Here is a 12,670-nt window from a genome sequence, read left to right on the forward strand (position 1 = left end):
TACTTCCTTATGGAGAAAAATCCTAATAAATGTACATATTTCGTGGGATTCTTCCCATATAGAGACTCTTTGACTATGGTCAATCATAGAGCGCAAGATATTTCCATTCAGGCTTCCTTAGGGGTTACTCAAGCCATGTGGATGCCACGTGGCATTTCCATCGTCCACTTTGTATCCGTCTACTTTTCACCTAAACGTCATGGAGAGTCCGTCTCCTTGCGCACCGTCACCCTTTATTACTTTAAGCTTAAAGCACCGTTGCTTATAGCCGATGTAGTAGGGTGAAACCTTCTGCATCCTTTTTATCCTCATCATAATGTGTTGGGTATCTTTTTGTAATTAGGTGGGAACCTTTACCATCTCCCTTATTTTAAGTTTTTTTTTTTTTTTTTTTTTTAAATTACTCAAGAGAAGAAGGTTTTGGTTTCCAATTGTAATTTGCTTATTTTTGTTTCAATGAAAGCAATTCATAAATCCAAACAAAAATTTTCATTTTCCAAACAAGTATCTCACCATTTTTTTTTTTTTTGGGTGTTTTGAGCCTTTGGTGTGTTATATTAACTTTTTGAGAGTTTTTATTTTGGGTAAAATACAAAACTAACCCTCTAAGTTTTTTCTGATTTCATTTTAGTCTTCTAACTTTGCTTTTGTTCATTTCAGTTCTCTAACTTTCAAGTTTATTCAATTAAGGCTTTTCCATCAACTTTTGTTATATGTTGTGATTAATTTTTCAATTTTATAAATTTTTATTCAAATATTTTAAATTAAAAAAATTCAATTAATGATTGAAAAATATTTTCCAGATTTTTTTTTTCAAAAAATTTTAACAAAAGTTAATGGAAAGACGTTAATTGAATAAATCTGAAACTTAGAAGACTAAAATGAATGAAAGCAAAGTTAGAAGACTGAAATGAAATCTGAAGAAAGTTAGAATGTTAGTTTTGCATTTTAGCTTTTTATTTTTATATTTATTAAAAAAATTGAGGTTGAAGAGAGGGACTAAGGATTTTGAAGTTCTTTTGTAGCAATTGACAGTCAACAACAACAATTTGTGTATTTGTACAATACACAATAGTACATCATCCTTGGCATAACACTTTGAGCAAATCAACATAACAACAAGCAATTGAGCCATAAACTCCTCACACAAAGAACAAACAAAAGGAATGTTTTACAAATTACAAAGAACAAGTTTTAATATTTTATCCAACTTCCTTTTATACCAAAGCAACCTTATAGATGATATGCAATCATTTTCTTCCTTTAAGCTTGTTAATGCCTAGTCAAGATCATAAGAGTAGCAACAATCTGTCCAAAAGTTGCTAAAAAGTTAGTTCAATTGAAGTTATTCCTTTACTTGGATGGAATTTAAAACACAAAAAAGATTTGTAAGTCCATTGGATGAAATTAAAACACAAACAAGATTTGTAAGTTCATTGAGCAATGGGTTTTTGATTTCGGTGGTGGGTTAATGTTTCACAAGGATGGGTTTTCATTTTCCGATGTGGGATGGCGTTTTCTGGTGTGGGCTTTCCGTTTACAAGCCACCATGCCAGTACTCCAACAGCTGCAAATTTGAGACGAACTATGGTTTTGTGGGTTTAGGGAGCAGTGGGTTTTGGGTTTTGGGTGGAGAGATAATGTTTCTCAAGGTTGGGTTTCTATTTTTCGGCATGGGATGGTGTTTTCCAGAGTGAGTTTTCCTTTTTTACACCGTCACTCTAGGACTCCAGTCACTACAATTTGTTTTGGCGCTCAAGCTTTTTCACATATTGGTTTTGGGAGGGAGAAGAAGACTAGAAGTAAAGTTACAGTGAGATTTATAATTGAAAATTTGAAATAACTAGAGGTTTAAGTATTGTGTTATGTTGGTGGACCCAAGGTGGTGAGATGGCTTGCCACGTATAAAAATTGTGAATAAAGTTGTGGTTTTGAGTGTGGCACTAGAATTACATACCTTTCTATTAGTAAGGTTGTCAAAAGGCTTTCCTTGAGTTTGATTGCAGTAAGGGGCGCTAATGCGCAGCCGTTTTCAATAAGGGGTGCCCGAACCTAGGTGCCTATAATGGCGCCTGGACCGCAAAGCGGCTAGGCTTGGCTTGTTCCTTCGGTAGCTCTTGACGGCCTTTCGTTCGGGCACCTAATCGAGGGTGCCCTTCTGCACTCACCCGCCCCTTACTGCACCTTTAGAAAGGAAATGAAGGTAGCCACTTTCCCGTTGGACAGCTACTATGAATAAAAGGATTGTCTCTATTGAACCTAGCCCTACTAAATCTCGTATGATAAAGAAATGGATCTCTGAACTAGAAAGCATAAACCAAAGGCAAGAGTGAAATCTAAAAAGTTTATCAAACCCTGTAGGGATAGGGGGTGGTGAGATAGAGCAGGAAACGGTTACCAAGTTCCGTTAGCCGTGTAGTTAGCAAGCAGTACTCGGGGAACAGGCTTAGTCAGAGATTCAAAGAGTTGGGTTAGCGATCCTCCTTAACTAAGTCGGGAAAGGGATAGATAAACAGAGTCGGGGTCATAGTACTCTCAGAACTAAGCCGGTTTAGTTACACCCCACCTTTATCCTTAGTCTTTTAGCTGATGGAAATAGTTTCAAAGATAGACGTGTCACATAATCACACAAATAAGGAAATAAAGTGAGTGAAGGAGTCACTCTCGGGGATAGGCACGACTAAACAGACTCAAATGCATAAATATACTTGTATCGAGGAGTTCCTATTGAAAGAAAATAAGCTGTCAACAGAAAGAGGAGACTGATGGTATAACCTATACCTATTGTTAAATAGCATTGTAGGCCTTAACCCTCAATTGTTGCAAAAGGCCCAAGAGTCTAAAGATCCAACAAATGAAAATGGGTTCTTTATTGGGTTTTGTGTTAGGCTAATAGTTTTCTTTAATGGGTATGAGTTGAGTTAATTATTGGGCTTGATGTAGTATATATTTTGGTATTTGGTTAGGATGTTTGTAGATTGGGACCGTTGGACTTGGTTTATTGCTAGGTATTGGGTTATAGCTAATGGGATTGAATAGTGGGTTCTGGGATTTGGATAAACAAGTTGATTATAGTTTATTAGTTTGGGTTTCATTTGGTTTCTAGCTCGAGTTGGACTTATGTCTGGGATTTATGGGTCTTGTTCTTGGGTAGTTTTGATTTAAAATTATGACTAAAATTATGTTTTCAACCTCATTTAGGTTCTATTTAAACTTTTTTAGTTTAATAATGTGACAGTAAGATTAAAAAGAATTATAAAGACTATAAGAATTTGGAAACAATTGGTTGTACATTTAGTGTAATAATTTTAGTCATAAAATGAGGTTGAAAACATACTAAACTTTAGTGCACGAAATCAAATATAGTATTTAACATTAATAGTTGCGTATGTAGGCTACATAAAAATAGAAGAAGGCACTTAAATTGATTAATGTTAGCTAGTATATTGAATATTGGTTATTATTGATATGTGATTTATGCAATTCAGAGATCGTTTAGCTGGGTTTCCAGTTTTCTTATAAAATAATGTAGTGTATAGAAAGTTGGGTCAGGTGTTACTTTCTTATCAATAAAAAATAACTCATATGGATTACCATTTTATATTGAAAATTTGTAATATTTATTAAGGAAAAATTACATAATTCTCTCTATAGCTTGAGACTGGTTCAAATTAACCCCAAATTTTAAAAAATTTCAATTAAAATGATGAGAAAATATTGTACCAGACAAGTGAAGGTTACATTTTGCAAGTTTCTTCTCCTGCAATAAAATATCACCTTGTGTTCATGAAACAGGTCTGTCAATGCTTGGATAAGTGCCAAGCATAAATTACTTGATGTTTGGTTAATTTTAGTTAACAATAATGAATGGACCAATTTAAAAAATGATTAAACAAAATTTAATTGATTTTTAAAAAAAATGCTGAGTGTTATTTGAAACCATCCAGGCATGGACAGGCTTTAGTGAAAAATATATAATATATATCCATTTATTTATATTTATTAGTTTATAGAATTCTGTCGATATATTTTAGTAAAAATTATATAATATAATTTATTCATTTATTTACTACTAAAATCAAGCCTGGGTGATAGTAAAAACCTAGAATCTTATAATTTTTTTTAAAGGATTTTTATTAATAACCAGTTTTGAGGCACGTGTAATGCACGTGACAAATATTATATAAAAAAAGGTTCATAATAAATAATACTGTAATTCTAGAACGAGTGACTTTAATTAAAAGCTTATAGAAGATAATTAAAAACAATAGAAAATAACAGAGTTATTTGAGGACATTGAGAGAAGAAAATGAATCTATGACCGAAGTATTGGTGTCCTCTAAGGATTGAATTACAAGGCTAGAGCATGATACAAATGTGATCTATCATGTGGAGGACATGTTTCCATAATTCAAGTGAAAAGAATACATAATCATTCTTTTGAGTTGGATTTTCTAATCAATCTTCTTCCTCTATCTTCTTGAGACAGAATAGAAAAATATGTGAGGATACTAATGCTACAAAATATTTGACCAAAACTTATACAAATAAAATCGCCCACAAAAAACTAACCAAAATGAATTTCAAATCATAGACCAAAAGGTTGTAAATAGTAAATACAATGATAGAGACAAGTCATAAAACCCTTAGCAATACGAGAAATGTTATATCCACAACACTCAAAACAAATCCTAAATGATAGGTTGTTATGGGTGAATAAAAAAGTAATTTAAGTTGTGAATTCAAATTAGAACCAATAACAACTTACCACCTATGATTTGTTGTAAAAATGTTGTGGACGTAGCACTTTTCTAACAATAATCGTTGCTGTAAAGATTTCAGGATTTATTTCACCTAAAATATATATATATATATATATATTACTAAAAAATCACTTAAAAAAAAATTTTAAGTTGAAATAAAAGAACCTGAAGGTGTAGAAAACTTGAAAATTAAAGGTTTTGATTAACCATGTCAATCAGGTAAGGCTATGATTCATGATAAATGAAACAAAAATGAATATTTTGCAAATCAACATATCCATCAGCACTACAAACCAACAAGAAAATATATTTCAATACTTGGGTTATACTAACTAAGTACATAAACACTACATCTATGGTTCAACCAAATTCTTCAATGCAAAATTTCAAGACCCATAAATATGAAATCTCAAATTTATAACAAAGTCTTCAATCCAAACCCTCAACACCGATAAATCCCAAATCAACCAAGTGAATAAATTTCCAAGTGATCAATCTATACATAAGCTCCAAAAACCAAAATTTATAATCAATTTTCAAATTATTTATAAATCTCATACCAATTAATTAAGATTTAAGCCCAAAAAAAAGTTACAAATTTTCTTTCTTTTTTCTTATCTCTATCTCTCTCATGTCCTATGTTTATGTCTATTAACAAAGCTACTGGTAGAACAAAAAGTTAACAAAGAGATAAGAAGACGCAGTGGTCTCATGGGGCTGACATGTAAAATACCAAAAAAAAAAAAAAAAAACCCAACAACACTTAAGACTTCACTACTTTTCAAGGATAAATAAATAATTACGTTTTATATAAATAAAAGCCTGCCGTTTAAATCCTTCATAAATAAGTCCTTTTATCAAACACAAGCAACTGAACTTTCATTATTTACATAGATGTATAGATATTTTATAAGGATTTTATTATTATTATTGATGGTTCTGAAAATATACTCGTCCACCCGAAAGGGATGATAGACAAGGACGACGCTGGAATCGGCCTAGCCCAGGAAGAACTGCCTGACAAAGACTCAACCATCATCCCTCAGTTATGACGAGGCGTTACATAGATAAATAATGGTCTTCAGTACCGTTGGAAGATTCCGTCCATTTAACACCCCACATGGGCGTTACAACTTCGGCAATGATTCCCCCATTAAAGCAAAGCCAGCGGCTAAGAAGAGAGCTCCTATATATGTCCATTGATAAAACCCGAAAAAAAGGTACACTAAAAAACTTCCTAATACATCCACATTACTTTCTTCAAACTCTAGCTATTCTAACTTTGGCATCGGAGGCTCTGTGGCAGGCGCCACACCAGTGACTGTATTTTCTTTTCAACTTGTCTCTAGATCAGGATAAGCTGCGGATGACCCCCGTTTGGACAAACATCTTTACTGACAATTCAAGCATCATCAGTTTAACACCGTCTGTGGGGAATGACTCTTAAGCACTCAGTTCAAGAACACAGTTCCATTCCAAACTATAAGTTCAGATGGAGTCCAGCGCTAGCCCAGATCTTGCGGCATTGGCCTCACAAATTCAATCACTAGCAGCCACTGTGGAGGAACTCACCAAGCAAAACCAAGAGATAAGGCAGCGGCTGCAGCAAGAAGATAACCACACAGGAATCAACAAGGACGATGATGAAGATTGTCACAGGAGACGAACTAGCACTCCAAAAGAAGCAAATTTAGATTTCCTTAGGGAAATGAGGAAGGAGATGGACAAACTGAGAAACGCTATCAAGGGAAAGACAGATCAAAGTTTGGACAGAATTGTCAGAAAGACAGATTCACCTTTTACAGTAGTAGTCCAGGAGTGCCCGGTACCCTCCAAGTTCCGTCTACCTCAGCTCGATCCCTTTGACGGATTAAAAGATCCGTTAGACCATCTAAACACATTCAAGACAACCCTGGGTCTTCAGCAACCTCCTGATGAGATTCTGTACCGCTCCTTTCCTACTACCCTTAAAGGGGCAGCCAGGGAATGGTTCACCAAATTGCCAACGTCATCCATTGATAACTTCGAACAGCTAAGCAACTCGTTCATTCGTCATTTTGTTGGTGGACAACGTCCGAAAAGGACAGCTGATCATTTGCTCACGATCAAACAAGGTGAAAAGGAAATTTTGAGATCCTATGTAACGCGCTTCACACAAGGAATGTTGGAGGTAGACGAGTCGGATGATAAGGTGCAACTTACAACTTTTAAGGCAGGATTAAAGTCTAGAGATTTTGTGGTTTCCTTGGCAAAAAATCCACCCAAAACGATGGCAGAGGCGCTGTTAAAAGCACAGAAGTATATGAACGCTGAAGACACTCTAGCAGCCATAGATGGAGCAGAAAAACCAAAAGAGAAGAAGAAGGAAAAAGAAGACGATCGAAGATGGCAAAAAAGAGATTAAGCTAACCGATGGAATGACGAAGGAAGTAGATGAAGAGATGACAAAAATCCTCGACCAATGAAGTTCACACCTTTAGTGGTGCTCGTTGACCAGATCTTAACAGAAATAAGAGACGAACCATCTCTTAAATGGCTCAGGCCACTCCACTCATCGCCTAGTGTGCGCGACAAGAAAAAATACTACCGTTTTCACAAAGACCATGGGCATTACACAGAGGATTGCCGAGATCTGAAGGAACAGATAGAAGAACTCATACAGAAAGGGAAACTATAGAAGTATGTGAAAATGGGAGATTTCAGCAAATATGGTAAAAAGGATCAGCACGGAGGTTCCCAAAGAAATGAAGATCACCCACCACCTCATCCATAGAGTGCACTAGGGGAGATAAAAACTATCACGGGAGGACCAACCACAGGAGGATCGTTCAAGTCCCTCAGAAAGTCACACCAAAGGCAGGTAAACAGTATTCACAGCCTAACTCCCTTGAAACAAAGACAGATGAACCAAGACATGTGCTTCTCAGAAGAAGATGCTAGAGGAGTAAAACAACCTCATGACGACCACTTGGTCATTTTGATCATGATTGAGGGGTTCAATACAAGGAAGGTTCTGGTAGACTATAGGAGCTCGATGGACATTATCTACCTTTTCGCCTTCTAGCAATTAAAAGTGGACCCTAAAAGGCTTCGTCCTTTCGAGTCACCCCTCATCAGTTTTAGCGGAGACAAGGTGTATCCCCAGGGAATAGTGACGTTGACAATCACGGCCGGTTCATACCCCCTCCAGGTAACCAATAAACACAATTTTCTGGTGGTAGACTCACCCTCCTCCTACAATGTGACCATAGGACGACCTACCCTCAACCGCTGGAGAGTTGCTACTTCCACATACTGTTTGAAGGTAAAATTTCCAACAAAACACGAGGTCGGAGAGATTAAAGGAAACTAGGTGTTGGCAAGGGAGTGTTACCAGACCGTCCTGGCCTCAAAAGAGAACCACGCGTGGATAATCGAAGATAAATCCCCCGAGATCGTAGAGAAGCTAGAAATAATAGAGTTGGTCGAGGGAAGTCCGGCAAAGACGACCTAAGTAGGGACGAATCTAAGTACAAAGATGAAGGAAAAGATCATCAACTTCCTGAAAGATAACCTCGACGTATTTGCTTAGAGCCACGAGGATATGCCAGGGATCCCAGCAAACATCATCCAACACCGCCTGAATGTAGACCCAGAGAAGAAGCCAATCCAACAGAAAAGAAGAGTTTTTGCCCCTGAATGAAACAAAGCAGTGATGGACGAAGTAAATAAGCTGCTTGCTACAAATTTTATTCGAGAAGTCTACTATCCTAAATGGTTGGCCAACGTTGTCATGGTTAAGAAGGAAAACGGGAAATGGAGAATGTGCGTCGACTTCACGGATCTAAACCAAGCCTGCCCGAAGGATAGTTTTCCCTTACCCAGAATTGATCAATTGGTAGATTCAACCGCCGGACATAAACTTCTCACTTTCATGGATGTATTTTCTGGGTATAACCAGATACAAATGGCTGAGGAAGATCAAGAAAAAACTGCTTTCATCACTAGCCAATGACTCTATTGCTACAGGGTCATGCCCTTTGGTTTGAAGAATGCAGGGGCCACGTATCAAAGATTGGTAAATCAGATGTTCAAAAAACAGATCGGGAGAAATGTGGAGGTATACGTTGATGATATGCTAGTCAAGAGCAAAGAGGAAGAGGATCATCTAGACGATCTCAAGGAGACGTTTAACACACTCAAGTAGTACAACATAAAGTTAAACCCGTCCAAATGTACTTTTGGGGTTTCCTCAAAGAAATTCCTTGGGTTTATGGTATCGCAAAAAGGAATTGAAGCGAATCTTAAAAAAGTGAGGGCTATCCTCAAGATGTCCTCACCAAAGACGATCAAAGAAGTACAATCACTCATAGGAAGAGTGGCAGCCCTCAATAGGTTCGTCTCCAAGGCAACAAACAAATGCCTTCCTTTTTTCAAGACTTTGAAGAAAGCATTTGTTTGGACAGAGGAATGCGAGACAGCCTTTCAAGAATTGAAGCGCTACCTAAGCAACCCCCCACTCTTAATAGTATCTGTCACGGCAGTCAGTGCAGCTTTGATTAGAGAAGAGAACAAGGTACAACTCCTTGTGTACTATGTTAGCCAAGCCTTCCAGGGTGTTGAAGCCCGATATCCGCACATAGAGAAGATCACCTTTGCCCTAATAGTGGCTTCAAGAAAACTTCATCCCTACTTCCAAGCTAATCCTATCATAGTAATGACGGACCAACCCATAAAGAAAGCAATGAGCAAACCCGAGGCCACGGGACGAATGGTACAATGGGTCATCGAACTCAGCCAGTTTGATATAGAATACCGCCTAAGGACGGCCGTAAAAGCTTAAGCGTTAGCAGATTTCATAGCATGCAGGCAACCAGGAAGACCTTTGGACGATCAATATAGATGGATCGTCTACTCAAAGAGGAGGCGGGGCGGGTGTCGTTATCACCTCCCCTGAAGAGGACGTTCTTAAGTATGGGGTCCAGCTCAAATTCCCTATAACCAATAACGAAGCGGAGTATGAGGCTTTATTGATAGGGCTAAGAATAGCTCAGGCACTTGGAGCTGAAAATATCGTGCTTAAGAGCAACTCAAAGCTTGTCATAGGGCAAGTCAGAGGAGATTATGAAGCAAAAGAGACAAGAATACAAGAATACCTCAAATTGACAAATCAGTTGGTAAGCAATTTTCATCGCGCAGAGTTTGTTCAGATCCCACGGGATCAAAATGCAAAAGCTAACGAAGTGGCACGGAGTACGTCAGCAGATGACCAGGACAAGATAAATGATTGGAGGCTGGAAGAACAAAACTCTCCTAGCATCAAAGAGTTTCAAACTTTCCCTATGCACACCCGTTCAGGATGGATGAGTCTTTGTCGTTCCTCTGAGATGGACAATTACCACCAAATCCTAAAGAAGCAAAGAAGATCCAAAAGCGAGTTGCCCGGTTCACAGTCTTAAATGATGAGCTTTACAAAAGGGGCTTCTCCCAACCCTACTTGAGATATATAGAAGAGGAAGAGGCCAGATATGTCCTGAAGGAGGTACACGGGGGAGTTTACAGAGATCACATGGGGCCAAAGTCCCTTGTCAGGAAGATCATGAGGGTAGGTTACTTTTGGCCCATGATGCAGCAAGACGCAGCAGATTTTGTGAAGAGATATGACAGTTTCCAAAGGTATGGGAATGTTCAACGAGTCCCAGTGGAAAAAATGATGACCATTTCCTCGCCCTGGTCGTTTGCACAGTGGGGGATCGACATTATGGGCCCCCTACCACGGGGAAAGAGACAGATGAAGTTCCTACTCGTCGCAATCGACTACTTCACGAAGTGGGTCGAAGCAGAAGCTCTTGCAACGATCACTGAGGCAAAGGTACAAAATTTTGTATGGAAAAATATTGTTTGCAGGTTCGAGATACCAAGGACGATCATCTCAGACAATGGTCATCAGTTCAACAGTCATGGGTTCAGGTTATTTTACTCGAGCCTAGGTATCAAAAACAAATACTCATCACCAGGACATCCTCAGGCCAATGGACAGACGGAAGTAACCAACCGAACCTTGCTCAAGATTATCAAGTCCCGGTTAGTGGGGGCGAAGGGAGCATGGCCCGAGGAATTACCGAGTGTCCTGTGGGCTTACAGGATAACGACACGAATACCAACAAGAGAAACACCCTTCAATCTAATGTACGGCATAGAAGCAGTCATCCTAGTCGAGGTAGGGCTCACTAGCCTCAGGAGGGAGTTCTTTGACGAACAATGCAATGACGATCAATTGAAGCTGAACCTTGATTGCCTGGACGAAGTCAGAAACCAAGCCTCCCAAAGAATGATCAAGTACCAGCAGAAGATGGCCAAATACTACAATCAGAGAGTAAAACTAAAAAGATTCAACATCCGGGATCTAGTCCTCTGGAAGGTGACCCCTGCAACAAAAGATCTAGCATAAGGCAAACTAGGTCCAACCTGGGAAGGACCCTATAGAATGGTCCACTATTCACGACAGGGAAGTTACCACCTAGAAGACTTAAAAGGAAAAAGGCTACCTCGTCTGTGGAATGTCGAACATCTAAAGAGGTATTATGAAAAGGGAATCATAGCCTGATTGTAAGTAGTTAACATAATTTGATTTCGTGCTCTTTAATACAAGTTATGTAATAAGTGATTATTCAGAATTTCGTAAGTTGTTATTCAACATTTCACAAATATTATCCAGCAATTCATGCGCTCTAATTATTTCCTCCTCAAAAGACCAAAATGGTCATCCAAACTAGAAAGACGATAAGATTCCTTAAAAGGATGTACATCGTCCCGATCAAAAAGATGATAAAATTCCTTAAATGGATGTACATCATCCAAATCAGAAGACGATAAGATTCCTTAAATAGATGTACATCGTCCCAACCAAGAAGATGATAAAATTCCTTAAATGGATGTACATCATCCAAGTAAAGACGACAACAATAAAATGTTTCAACAAAAATTCTCCAAGTCCCAAGAAGGACGAAGAAAATGTTTCAACAAAAATTCTCTAAGTCCCCATAGGGACAAAAAGAATACTTCAACAAAAATTCTCCAAGTCCCCAGAAGGACGAAGAAATTGCTTCAACAAAAATTCCCTAAGTCCCCATAAGGACGAAGAAAATGCGTCCACAATTGAAACAAACAAGGAAAATACCAACAAATATATCATATATAAAAAGATGCAAATTGTTCAAAAGCCCCAAAACATATAGGGAACAAAAAGATTGTTAGTCCAAAAGCCCCAAAACATATAGGGCACATAAAAATAAAAATAAAAAGTCTTAAAAGTGAAGCCTGGTCAAGTCGGAGGAGCATCGTCACCACCCTTGTCTGCCTCAGGGGGATCCTCGCCAGGAGCCTAAGCAACTTGGGCCGCCTCGTCCGACTCAATCTCCTTATCCACGGCTTCGAAATCTAAGTCTTCCAGATCGATTCTTGGTCCGTGCTTCATTAAGTACCTTCTCAATAGTTCGAAACCTTTGAAGTACCATTGGAACAAAATGCTGTTGTATTCTTCTGTCGTCTGGAAGGCAAGGATAGCCTTAGCGACTGCGGCTTTCATCCTTTGGCCGGTCGATGCGAGAAGTTCGTCCTTCTACTTCACCAACAACTTCTCGGCTCCAAGCTGCTCGATCAGAACTTTGACTTGCTCCTTGGAAGTATTATGTGCGTCCATGGCAACAATCAAGTCCATCCGCAGCCCTGAAGCCTCAGCCTCCAAAGCCTCCACTTTTGAAGTGGCCATAACAGCCTTCTCTTTGTTCGCCAAAAATTGAGTAGTAAGATGCATCGTCTCTCCCAACACCTAACAGTAAAGAGTACTGTCAAAACTTGAATCAACAAAGGAAGGAATAACAGGGTAAGAGGAAGATTACCTGGACGAGCTTTTGAACATGCTGACT

The sequence above is a fragment of the Quercus robur genome, chromosome 8, assembly GCF_932294415.1.
Source record: "Quercus robur chromosome 8, dhQueRobu3.1, whole genome shotgun sequence".
In the NCBI taxonomy this organism is placed as follows: Eukaryota; Viridiplantae; Streptophyta; class Magnoliopsida; order Fagales; family Fagaceae; genus Quercus; species Quercus robur.